This window comes from Suncus etruscus, chromosome 11, assembly GCF_024139225.1.
Source record: "Suncus etruscus isolate mSunEtr1 chromosome 11, mSunEtr1.pri.cur, whole genome shotgun sequence".
Taxonomy (NCBI): Eukaryota; Metazoa; Chordata; class Mammalia; order Eulipotyphla; family Soricidae; genus Suncus; species Suncus etruscus.
In genome coordinates this window covers 56,746,974-56,759,286 of record NC_064858.1, presented here as the reverse complement: position 1 = coordinate 56,759,286, position 12,313 = coordinate 56,746,974, and the positions used below count along the sequence as shown (strand labels likewise).

The 12,313-nt window shown below is 37.2% G+C and overlaps 1 protein-coding gene and 1 pseudogene across 2 annotated transcripts in view; one reads left to right on the top strand and one right to left on the bottom strand.

Annotated features, from left to right (window-relative positions):
* ANO4 (anoctamin 4) overlaps nucleotides 1-12,313 on the bottom strand; it is a 388,617-nt gene that overhangs the window by 258,560 nt on the left and 117,744 nt on the right. The window lies entirely within an intron of this gene.
* On the top strand, nucleotides 2,208-4,049 carry LOC126021932 (neuroepithelial cell-transforming gene 1 protein-like; annotated as a pseudogene).

Here is a 12,313-nt window from a genome sequence, read left to right as displayed (position 1 = left end):
TGGGCAACTTGCCTTGTGCACAGCCCACCTAGGTTGGATCTCTGACACAGCACAGAGTCCTCTAAGCATTGCCAGGATGAAGCCCTAGATGAAAGCTAGGTGTAAACCCTGAGCATCACCAGGTATGATCCAAAACCAAACAAAAACCTCTTGATAATTAAGGGAAAAAATCATCTATGGAATGAATTCTGATTTTCTTAACTACTCAGTTTTGTGGGTTTTCTTAGGGGTGGGGGAACACACTCAATGATGCGTGGGGGGTATGAATATATGCTCTTAAGCACTCAGATATAACCAACCAGAAGAGAACCAATTTGGATCTTTCCCTTCCCAGAATACTCACAAAAATGATGAAGAACTGGTGTAAGAGGATGGCTTGCTTTGGAAACAACCAAGATGCCCTTCAACAGATGAATGGCTAAAGAAACTGTGGTACATATACACATGGAATATTATGCAGCTGTCAGGAGAGATGAAGTCATGAAATTTTCCTATACATGGATGCACATGGAATCAATTATGCTGAATAAAATAAGTCAGAGGGAGAGAGACAGACACAGAATAGTATCACTCATCTATGGGTTTTTTGTTTGTTTGGTTGGTTGGTTGGTTGCTTTTTGAGTCATACCCAGCAGCGCTCAGGGGTTACTCCTGGCTCTAGGCTCAGAAATCACTCCTGGCAGGCTCAGGGGACCATATGGGAAGCTGGGATTCGAACCACCATCCTTCTGCATGCAAGGTAAATGCCTTATCTCCATGCTATCTCTGACCCCTCATCTATAGGTTTTAAGAAAAATAAAAGACATTTTTGTAATAATTCTCAGAGACAGTAGAGATGTGGGCTGGAAGGTCCAGCTCATGATATGAAGCTCACCACAAAGAGTGGTGAGTGCAGTTAGAGAAATAACTACACTGACAACTAACTTAACAGTGTGAATGAATGAGGGAAGTAGAAAGCCTGTCTCAAATACCGGTAGGGTGAGGGTAGAATAGGGAGGTGGAAAATTTGGGGCATTGGTGATGAGAATGTTGGACTGGTGAAGGGGGCATTCTTTGTATGACTGAAACCCAACTACAATCATGTTTGTAATCAAGTCGTGTAAATGAAGATATTAAAAATTAAACTGGAAATAAAAGAATATCTCAAAAGACTTAATTGGGATGCCTATATTTCTTCTATATGTTTAATAACTCTATAATAAATGGTTTGATTTTAATGATTTAAAATAAAAAAAGGAGATGGCTTGCATGAAACTCTACTGTGTAAATCATGATTAGACCTTACAATTTAATCTGGATTTAAAAGAATAAAGGTAAAAATTCTCCTTATTTCTCAGGGTTAGGCTTATTTTCTCAAACATTCTGGAACTTCTTTCATAATATTATTTGTTTGCCTCAAAAAGAAACATATATAGTGGTAGCCTGATACCCTGTTGCAGCCATCCAAAAGAAAACAATCTAGCTGCATAAGAATGCACATTGCAAAGAGGGTACATTCCATTTGTCCTGAGTTCAGGCATGCTCCCCTGGAATAAGAGAGACCAGGTCAAATATGAAGTAAATTTAAATGGAACCACAGAAAATGGTATATGCAATGTTATATATGAGAAACAATAGGTAAGCAAAGATGGGATGGGACTGCCACATGCTATGAGATAAGTCAATATGGGAGAATGATGGTAAAATCATGCTGAATCTCAATAATTCTGCCTTCCTCCAGCAGGCCCGGCCCTGGGTTGACTGTGTCTCTCCTGATCTTCCCACTTTGTGGCTGGCGACTTGATGGATTGTCATCAACACCTTACATAAATTGCGTAGTGGCAAAACAACAAAACCTGAGAGTGCCTCCTGCCAAGATTCTTCATTTGTAATATTGTGGCAGTTAAAGTGGAAAACCACATTAACTTGGCAATCAAGCACTTTTTAGAGACCAAAAGGCTAAGGAGTTGATGTATTACACAGATTTAAGTTAGCTAATGTCTATATGAAGAATTTACCTAATCAGAAAAGAACCAACAGGGGCCCCGAGGCCCTCGCGCTGGGCTCCTGGGCCCGCAGAAACGTCAGGCTGGGCTGGGCTGCGCAGGGCCGGCGGGCGGGCAGGCAGGCAATGGCTGCCAGGGCCGGCCCAGCGCCCCACACCAACCAACCACCCCATGCACTCACTCTGCGTGACCCACCGCCAGGGTCGCCCCCAGGCTGGGTCTCGGAGTGCAGCATGGTGGCGCACGACGAGCTCGGAGGTCTCCTGCCCATCAAAAGGACTATAGGCGTCTTAGATGCCAACAACCAGAATGTCCGCGATCAGGAGGAGCCAAGTAATAAAAGAGTTCGACCTCTGGCTAGGGTCACATCCTTGGCGAATCTGATCTCTCCAGTAAGAAATGGAGCTGTCTGACGCTTTGGTCAGACAATACAGTCCTTTACACTTCGTGGTGACACCAGGACTCCAGCTTCTGCCCAGAAGCTGTCAAGCAGGTCTACAGTGCCAATGCCATCCAGGAGGAGAAACAGCATTCTGTGGTCAGAGATGCTGGGTGTCGGCATGAAGTAGTCTCTGACAGCCAGAGAAATCAAGCGTCAAGAGGCAATATATGAGATGTTTCAAGGGGAACAGGATTTAATTGAGGACCTCAAGCTTGCAAGAAAGGCCTACCATGACCTCCATGTTAAAGCTGTCAATCATGTCCGAAGAGGAGCTCACACATCTGTTTGGTGATCTAGATGCTTACATACCACTGCATGAAGATTTGTTGGCAAGAATAGGAGAAGCAACCAAGCCTGGTGGGACAGTGGAAAGATTGGGCACTTTCTTATGAACTGGTTGCCAGGCTTAAATGCCTACAAAGGCTACTGTAGTAACCAGCTGGCAGCCAAAGCTCTTCTTGATCAAAAGAAACAGGATCTAAGAGTCCAAGACTTCCTCCAGAGATGCCTGGAGTCTCCCTTCAATTGGAAACTGGATCTTTGGAGCTTCCTAGATATTCCTCGGAGTCGGCTAGTCAAATACCCGTTGCTGTTAAGAGAAATTCTGAAGCATACTCCAAATGACCACCCTCATGTTCAGCTTCTGAAGGGTGCTATAATAATAATACAAGGAGTTCTTTCTGACATCAACCTAAAGAAAGGCGAATCAGAATGCCAGTATTACATTGACAAATTGGAGTATCTGGATGAAAAGCAAAAGGATCCTAGAACTGAAGCAAGCAAAGTGTTATTTTGCCATGGAGAACTAAAGAATAAAAACGGACATAAACTTTACATTTTCCTGTTTCAAGACATCTTGGTTCCTACTCGGCCTGTTACTCGGAACGAGTGTCACTACTACCAGGTGTAACGGCAGCCCATCCCAATGCAGAAACTGGTCTTGGAGGACTTACAGGATGGAGATGTGAGGATGGGTGGCTCCTTTCGGGGCACTTTCAGCAACTCTGACAAAGCTAAAAATATCTTCAGAGTGCGCTGCCAAGACCTCTTCCCAGGCCAGTCACACCTGCAAGCCAACGATGTGTTCCATAAACAACAGTGGCTGCACTGCCTCCGGGCTGCCATGGCCCCCACACAGCAGGCTTGCAGCCCCAGCAAACCGCAGGATCTGCTTGAGCTCCATGAGGAAGGGGAGGAGAACAATCCCTGTGCTGGCGCCGCCATGGCCGAGAGGAGGGTTTCCACCCAGCCTGATGCTGGCACCAGTGCACAGTGCAGCTACCCACTGTTGGCTGCAGACAACCCACGGCCTGCAAGAGCCAAGCGTACCCTGGCCAACACCCGGAGAGCAAGGGACAAGACCCGCTTAGGCGGCAAGCGGAAGGAGACTCTAGTGTAGATGCATGGGAAGGCTCACTGGAGAGAGTGGATAAATGTCCAGTTGGCTTCTCATTGCTGTGAGCATGGTAGAATCCTGGGGCTCACCACTGCGGGGTATGGGTGGGTCTTTCCCTTTGTTCAGTGGCAGCTAAAGAATATGTTCCAGTTACTGCTAATCTACAAGGTGGGTGGGTTGTTTGTTTGATTTTATTTTTTTAGGTATGTTCTAAGATTATTTAGAAGATGCAAGCCTCATATTTTTAATCAAATAACGTTATGAAATGGGTTTACTCATTTTGCATTCATCGTGACTTCTCAGTACCCACCAATTGTGACACAGTGTCAGCCAAAACTTAAAATGTTTCAAGTACTAGAATTTTTCCAGTGTTTGTTGAGCCTGGCATTTAGCATTTGAAATTTCACCATTGGCCCCTAAAATCTACATGGACTATCTGTAATATTTCTAAATTTACACTGAACCATAAGTTCCTTGAAAAAAACTATGAAACTTAATAGATCTTCATTTCATCAACTGGAATGCTATGTACAGTTGTTTTTCACTGCACATTCCTGTTTTTCATGCATATATCCTTCCAATTATTTAATTTTTTATTGTAAAGTAGTTTTTAGTATTTCTTTTTATTTTTTTACTTTGATGCCTTTTCAAATTGGCATGTCTTTAAAGTATTTTTGTTCCTTACTTAAAAAGGTGTGTGTATGTGTATGTGTGTGTGTGTGTGTGTGTGTGTGTGTGTGTGTGTGTGTGTTAAATCCTATTAACTTTACCAAGTGAATCCAAGCCATACTGTTTTTGAGCCAATTAAGCAGCTATAGTTTTGAAAGTAGTATTTTGGATTCGGTAAATGACTAGTCTGGACGACTGAATTGAGGATTTGGCTGAGAATTATAATGTTTGAAAAATGAGAGAACATGTTGATAGTAATTACTTTAAAATGAAGGGAAAGGAAAGTAGTTTGGTTCTGAGTAGAAACGTTTGGTTGAGCCAAGATGTAGAAGGAAAAAGGAAAAGTTCAACTTGAGGGTGTGAGGTAAGTTGTTGAAAGGTTGAGAGGAAGTGAGCTTTATTTGCCTTGGTTTTTAATACCTGCAAATAATGGGCTTGGAAAGAAAGACTGAAATGTATTGAAGTTGACCATATTAGATAAATTTAGTGGATGTGTTCATAAGATGAGGGAAAAAAAATGACTCGAGTCATTTAACTATTATGTGAAATATATTTGACATATATGAAAAAAATACTATAAAAATACTATAAATAGACAATCCAGATGATTTCTCTGTATAAATGAATCATATAATTAAAAAATACACACACAGAAAAGAACCAACAGTTTATCCAGCGTTACTTGAATTAAAAAAAAAAGTTCTGCAGAATATAAAATACTGAGGCAAGAGCTATGTAGTGGGACTGTCCTTATCCTCACCTCTAGATTTACTTTATTTTAGACACAGTTGCTGACCATAAGTGCTCCGGGTATACAATGTTCCTTGTATCAGTCCCACCATCAGTGTCCACATCCCTCCACCAATGACAACAGGTTCCGCTCGACCCCTAACCTGTCTCTTTGACAGACACATTTTTCAGTTTAGTAATTATTGCAGTTTGGATCCCATGCTTATAGTAGAATTCTGGAAAGTTCTTCTATGTTTTAACAGTTAAGTTTCTTAAAAAACTCATATTTTCTTTTCTTTTTTTCAAAAGAAATATTTTCATATCTCTTTGCTTTTATTCCCTAAGATTTTCTCATTTTGTGTAACTTAATTTTCTTCACTGTACTGAACTCTAATAAAAAGCTTGGATTTCAGACTTTGCATTACCTATAATATTTAATTTATCCTAAATATTTTATATTCTCCTTTAGAGCAATGGAGAAATCAGCTATGGATTTATTTTTAGCTCATGAAAGTTTAGAGTTTTCTTTGTACTTGGTGAATGTACATGATGTATTCTCCCTATACACACATCGGTAATCAAACATAAAACGTAAATTAAAACATATAAGAAAAGAAAGCATGGGGACAATCTCTAATGAAAACAAATCTTTAATACTGATGACAAAACTGGGGCTGGAGTGATAGCACAATGGGTAGGGTGTTTGCCTTGCACACAGCTGACTCAGGTTCAATTCCCGGTATCCAATATAGTCTCCTGACACTGCCAGAAGTTATTTCTGAGTACAGAGTAACCCTGAGTGCCACTGAGTGTGCTCCCACAAAGTACCCTCCAAATTAAATTAAATTAAAAAATTAAATTAAAACTTTAATTTAAAATTAAATTAAATTTTAAATAAAAAACACTAATGAAAAATTGAGGCTATCAAGAGGAATACAATAGAAGAAAAGGGTCTTATGGAGAATGAGGAAGCACTGTAAAGGACAATTGAAAAAGTTCATTGGGAATATACTAGATGCCTAATCTTTTTTCTAAGAGTTAACAACACAGCTTCTCATCATTCTAATCACATTGATATATCATTCTAACCCTATGCCACGGATGATAATATTGAAGTATGTAGATAATAACATGATAATGTCCACATCAAGATATGAACTCAGAAAACCTGGCTAGTGGAATCAAAAGTACACATTGTACTTAATGTGGACAGAAGACACAAGAAGTAAAAAAATGAAAAGTGGGATTGTGAACCCAGAAAATACAGAGAATAAATTCACTGAATCAGGTACTCTGAAGACACAGTGATGGTCCATGCTATGGCCAAGACTGAATCCCCGAATCTATAATTATGTATCATACATGGCAAAGGGACTTTGCTGATTCAATTAAGGGCTTTGATCTGGGGAGATTATTCCAATAATATCATGACAATAATCCCAGAAAGCAGAGAAACTTTTGGAGGTATGGTCAGTCAGAGATGCAATGTTCTTGTTTCTTGGAAGGGGAAGAAATGTGAAGCAAAGAATGTACAGCTGCCCAACAAGGTGGAAAGAACACAAAACTATTTCCTTTCAAGTCTCCAGAAGGAGCACAATCTGTTAAAAATTGATTTTTCAGATTTTTGGTGAAACTGTGGACTTTTCATTTGTTGAACTTTGAGAATAAATGTGTGCTATTTACATCATGGAGCATGTGCTAATTGTCAGTATAACAACAGAACATAAATTCAGGTACCCATCTCTCCTTAAACTGAATAATATTCACAATAACAATTTTAAGACCCTGGTCCATTAGTCAGCCCAGGCACAAGCACACTTTCCCAGAAGTGACTATACAAAGGCTAACATCTGGATAGTTCAGTAAAGCTCTTGTAAATTTTTCTAATTAGCATTTAATTTAAATGGTCAAAAACAAATATTAATTCTGAGGGATCTAAAAATTAATCAACTAATCCTAGCTTACACCACTAATCATTTACTGATCACATCTCTGCACAAATAATGGTGCAATTAGCTTCCTCATTATACAATGTGTTTCTATAGACACTTAAATGATTGAAAATAAGGCAAAAGGACATTCTCACAGGGACATTGAAATGCAGGTTTTTAAACCAAATTTACATGTTTCATAGGAAAAAGGAAGAATTTATTATTAGAGTTGCATAGCTAACCACTGAATTCAGTACAAACTTGAACTTTAGAGATAGTTCTTTGATAAAAATTGCCCTGAAAAAGACTGGAGTGAGTTTGATAAGGAGTTTGCATATGACTAATCTGGGTTCAATTTCTAGCGCTCCCCTGGATCCTCTGAAGTTAGCAAGACTAACTTTTTTTTGTGTGTATGTGGTTTTTGGGTCACACCTGGCAGTGCTCAGGGGTTATTCCTGGCTCCAGGCTCAGAAATTGCTCCTGGCAAGCACGGGGGACCATATGGGACACCGGGATTCGAACTGATGACCTCCTGCATGAAAGGCAAACGCCTTACCTCCATGCTATCTCTCCGGCCCCAGCAAGACTAACTTCTAAGAGCATGAATAAGCTCTAAGAACTGCTGGAGGGTATGGGGTGTTTGAGTGCTGGAGCACCCAAATACAAAAGTCATTGCAGGGTTGAGGAAAATAACACTATTATTTGCTTTGCAAACATAAAATCCCTGCTTCACCTTTGACATCTCTGGGCTTCCCAGAACATTAATGAGAGCAGGTCTCTGAAACCATGGGGCCTAACCAGCTCTGCATCCTCTAGCATTGAATGGTCTAGCATATGGCCAGGGGTGGCCCATAAGTCCCTTGACCCCATTGCTGGGCTGTGGATGTCCTTAAAAAAAAAAAAAACTATTTAAAATCCTCTGTTAGAAAAATGTTATATTTTATACCTTAATTAATGTATAATATTTATGCTTTGTCCTAAATTTTACATTTCTTTAAAATAGTTTGCTACTTAATTATTAGCAATGATTCTTATAGTAAAGCAAATATGGCTATTTTACTTTAATCTTACCTTGTATCTTGTTCAGTAGATATAGAACCATGGCAAGATAAGTTCCTACTATATAGTAGTATGATAATAATATCTTGCTGTTGTTCATGGAGATAAAACTAGACTAACAGTTTCTATTTTTAGTAGTAAAAATAGGTGAAACTGAGATATTATGGCTAAAATCATAATCATGGATCCAGACTGCATGAGTTCAAATCTCACCTCTATTACTACTCTGTAATTCTGGCCTCAAGAGAGCTACCTGGTGTTGGCCTCACAACTAGCAACAGATAAAGAGATAAATCTTGACATAAAAGATAAAATTTGGAGGGTATGTGTAAAAATAGACCCTTTATATACATCCAAAGTCATTTTGTTGCCATCGTAAAAAAGAACCTTGATAATTAGAAAATATTCAGTGTAAAACTCATAGTAACCACAAATCCAAAACCTATTATTTAAGAAAAAGGAAATAAGACATGACACTATAGAAAATCTTCAAATCAGAAAGGTAAAGGATGACAGATCAAAGGAACAAGGGGACTTAGTCAGAAAACAATGAATAAATGGAAATACCAAGCCATATCTATTAATAATTACTTAAAATAAAAACATGAAACTCTCCAATTAAAAGATTAAGAGTGGCTAAATGAATAAAACTCCGCACCACTATAAACAGGAGTGTATATATAAATATAGACATAGAAATAGATTTATCTGGGGCCGGAGAAATAGCATGGAGGTAAGGAATTTGCCTTGCATGCAGAAGGACAGTGGTTCGAATTCCAGCATGTTCCCCCGAGCCTGCCAGGAGCAATTTCTGAGCACAGAGCCAGGAGTAACACCTGAGCGCTGCTGGGTGTGACCCAAAAACCAAAAAAAAAAAAAAAAAGAAAAGAAAAGAAAAGATTTATCTGTGAGATTCATAAGGACAAAAAGAGAAAGACTGGCCAATATTATCTTAGCCATAATATATATACATAATATATATATTCTGGCCATAAACCCAAATATCCTTAATAAAAAAATTTTTTTTTTGGTTTTTGAGTCACACCCAGCAGTGCTCAGGGGTTACTCCTGGCTCTATGCTCAGAAATCACTCCTGGCAAGCTCAGGGAACCATATGAGGTGCCGGGATTCAAACCACTGACCTTCTGCATGGAAGACAAATCCCTTACCTCCATGTTATCACTCCAGTGCCTCCTTAGTAAAATATTAATGACAGAATTAAACAGTCCATTAAAAACATCACACATCATCATCAAATAGAATTTATTCCTGGCATTCAGACACAGGCAATATAAATAAAAACTATGAGTTACACACCATATTAACAAAAGAGATGATAATAAGTCTTTCACATATAAAAATGCCAAAAATCAAAATCTTATAATAGAAACTCCACAAAGTATAGAAGAATGTATTTCAACCTAATATAGGCTTTATAAGATAATCATTGCTAACATAATACTTCAATGGTGAAAAGCTAAAAGAATTCCTTTAGGATCAGTAATAAAATAGGATTCCTACTCATGCAACATTTACCAAAGCTAGTGCTAAAATTCCTAGCAATTAGGTTGGAAAAGGCATGTAAAAAGATGTAAATTTTGACATCAAAGTCAAAATTTCAAGGGCAGTATAGAAATTGTATATACATTTGAAGTTGAGTTGTCAGCTTAAAATAAGGCTTTTTAAGCAGTAAATTGGATAACTACATATAATTCTAAATTTCCTTATTAACACACTTTCATATTACATGTAAGTATAAAGTTCTAATAAAATTGAAAAGAATGAAATAAAACAGTCATGATTTTCATATGATCCTATACAAAGAATACACTAAAATTTCTTAATATTATAACTAATTAAAAATTCAGTACAAGTGCAAGATAGTAATCAATATCAAAAATATGTTATAGAGCTAGAAAGAAAATCTAGGAGTCAAGATGCCTTCTGTGCATAGAATGAAGCCCAGGTCAACCCCCAACACCACAGAGTCCCCTTGCAACACTAGCAGCACTTGGTGCAGCCTTGGAGGTCCTAGAGAATGCTGGAAGTGGCCTTTGAGGCTCTAAGAGAACAAATAGGGTAAACCCCAGTATCCTCTACACCTCAGAATCTGTGTAGCACTGAACAACTGGCCTGGTTGGCCAAGATTTTGTGAGGAGGAATTCCAGGTTTCCTGAGTACCACTTGGGAGGCCCCTCAAATCTGTTGTGTACAACTATCATAAAGTGAAATAAAAAATTTTAATGACATCAAAATGAATAAAATATCTAGATAAATTTAATTAAAAGTGTGAAAAAGCTGTATGAAACACTAATGAGCATACCTGATGATAACATAAATAGTGGATTAAAATTCCATGTTCATGATCTGGCTACATTAACACTATGAAAATATTCATACTATTCAAAGCAATCCATATATGCAATACAATTCCAATCACAATTTTGCAGAAATATGAAAAGGTCATTAAAATTGCATGGAATCAGGAAGGACCTCTCATAATTAGCTCAAACTCAAAATAGATCCCCACAAATCTGGAGGTATTTTGTGTCTTCATTTTGAACAATATTACAAATATATAGTAATAAATACAGTATTGTTTTTGGCAAAAGATATGTTGTATTGATGAACTGAACAGAGCAGAACTCAGAAACAGACCCATGCATAGAGTGAATTAATTTTTGACAAATCAACCAAGATTATGAGGGAGACAAAGACAATCTCTTAACAAATGGTATTGGAAAAACTGTATAACCACTTTCAAAAGAATGAAACTTAACAAAAAAACGAAGAATATATGAAATACTTTTATGTCAGATTTGAAATTGCAGAGTTCCTACAAGAAAATAAAGGGAGCAAACACCTCGATAAAGAATTTGGCAATGGTTTGAGGAATTTGACATAAAAAAACAAAGGCAACAAAGGAAAAATTAGTGTGACGATATTAAACCAAAAATCTTCAAAGCAAGGAAATTACAAACTAATGAAAAGGTAATCTACTAAATGGGAGAATATGTATGAAAGTCACTGCATAAGAGATTATTATCTAAAATATATAAAGAACTCATACAATTCATTCAAACTTGTGTGAGGTTGTGTAATCTCTTGAGATTGTAAAATACGATTTATATAACTTCATAAAACATTGTAAATATACAACTTAAAGGTACATGTCAGTAGCTTTATTCCCAAGAAGACATAGAATGAAGAAATCAGAAGGGAAATTCAAATCAAAACCACAATGATACAATCCCTCAAGACTAATAGAATACCTATTATGAAAAAGGCCAGCAATGACAAATGTCAGAAAGAATGTGAAGAAAAGAGAATCCTAGTACTGTGTGGTGGGAAGGTATGCTAATACAGTCACTACTTAACACAGTACATATATTCCTCAAGAAATTAAAAAGACTTATGTGATCCTAGAATTCACATCTTTGTATATATCAGAGAAAACAAAACTATGAACTTAAAGAGTTCACTATACATTCATACTCATTGCAGCTTTATTTACAACAGCCAACATAGTGAAGCAACACATGTCAACTGATGATTGTACTGATCAAGAAATAAGATAGATTACACTTATATACAATGGAATATCATTCAATTGTAAAATAAAAGAAAACCTAATTGTTGTTCAATGAATAACCTGGAGGAAAATGAGTCAGAGAAAAATATGATCTCAATTAAGTATAATATAAAAAATATATACAAATACATTTGTGGTTTCCATAGCTGTTAAGTGGAAAAAAGAGTAAAGCTTGGTTATAACATGATAACATCTAAAAATATAATGTATAATATATAATTTATAATGTATAATTGGGGTATATCATTGATTAATACCACTCAATTTGCTGAGAGTAGAACTTAAAAGTGTCACATATGAATGCATTAATTAACTTGAGGGGGAATTCTTTCATAATGCATACATATATCAAATTATGCTGTATACTATAAATATATTTCCATTTTATTTGTTATACTTCAATAAAGCAAAAATAGAAACAGGATTATGTATTAAGTAACAGTTGTCATGACAATGGCCCTTTATATATTTTTAACAATTATAATGGATTATAAAATTCCATCAATAGTA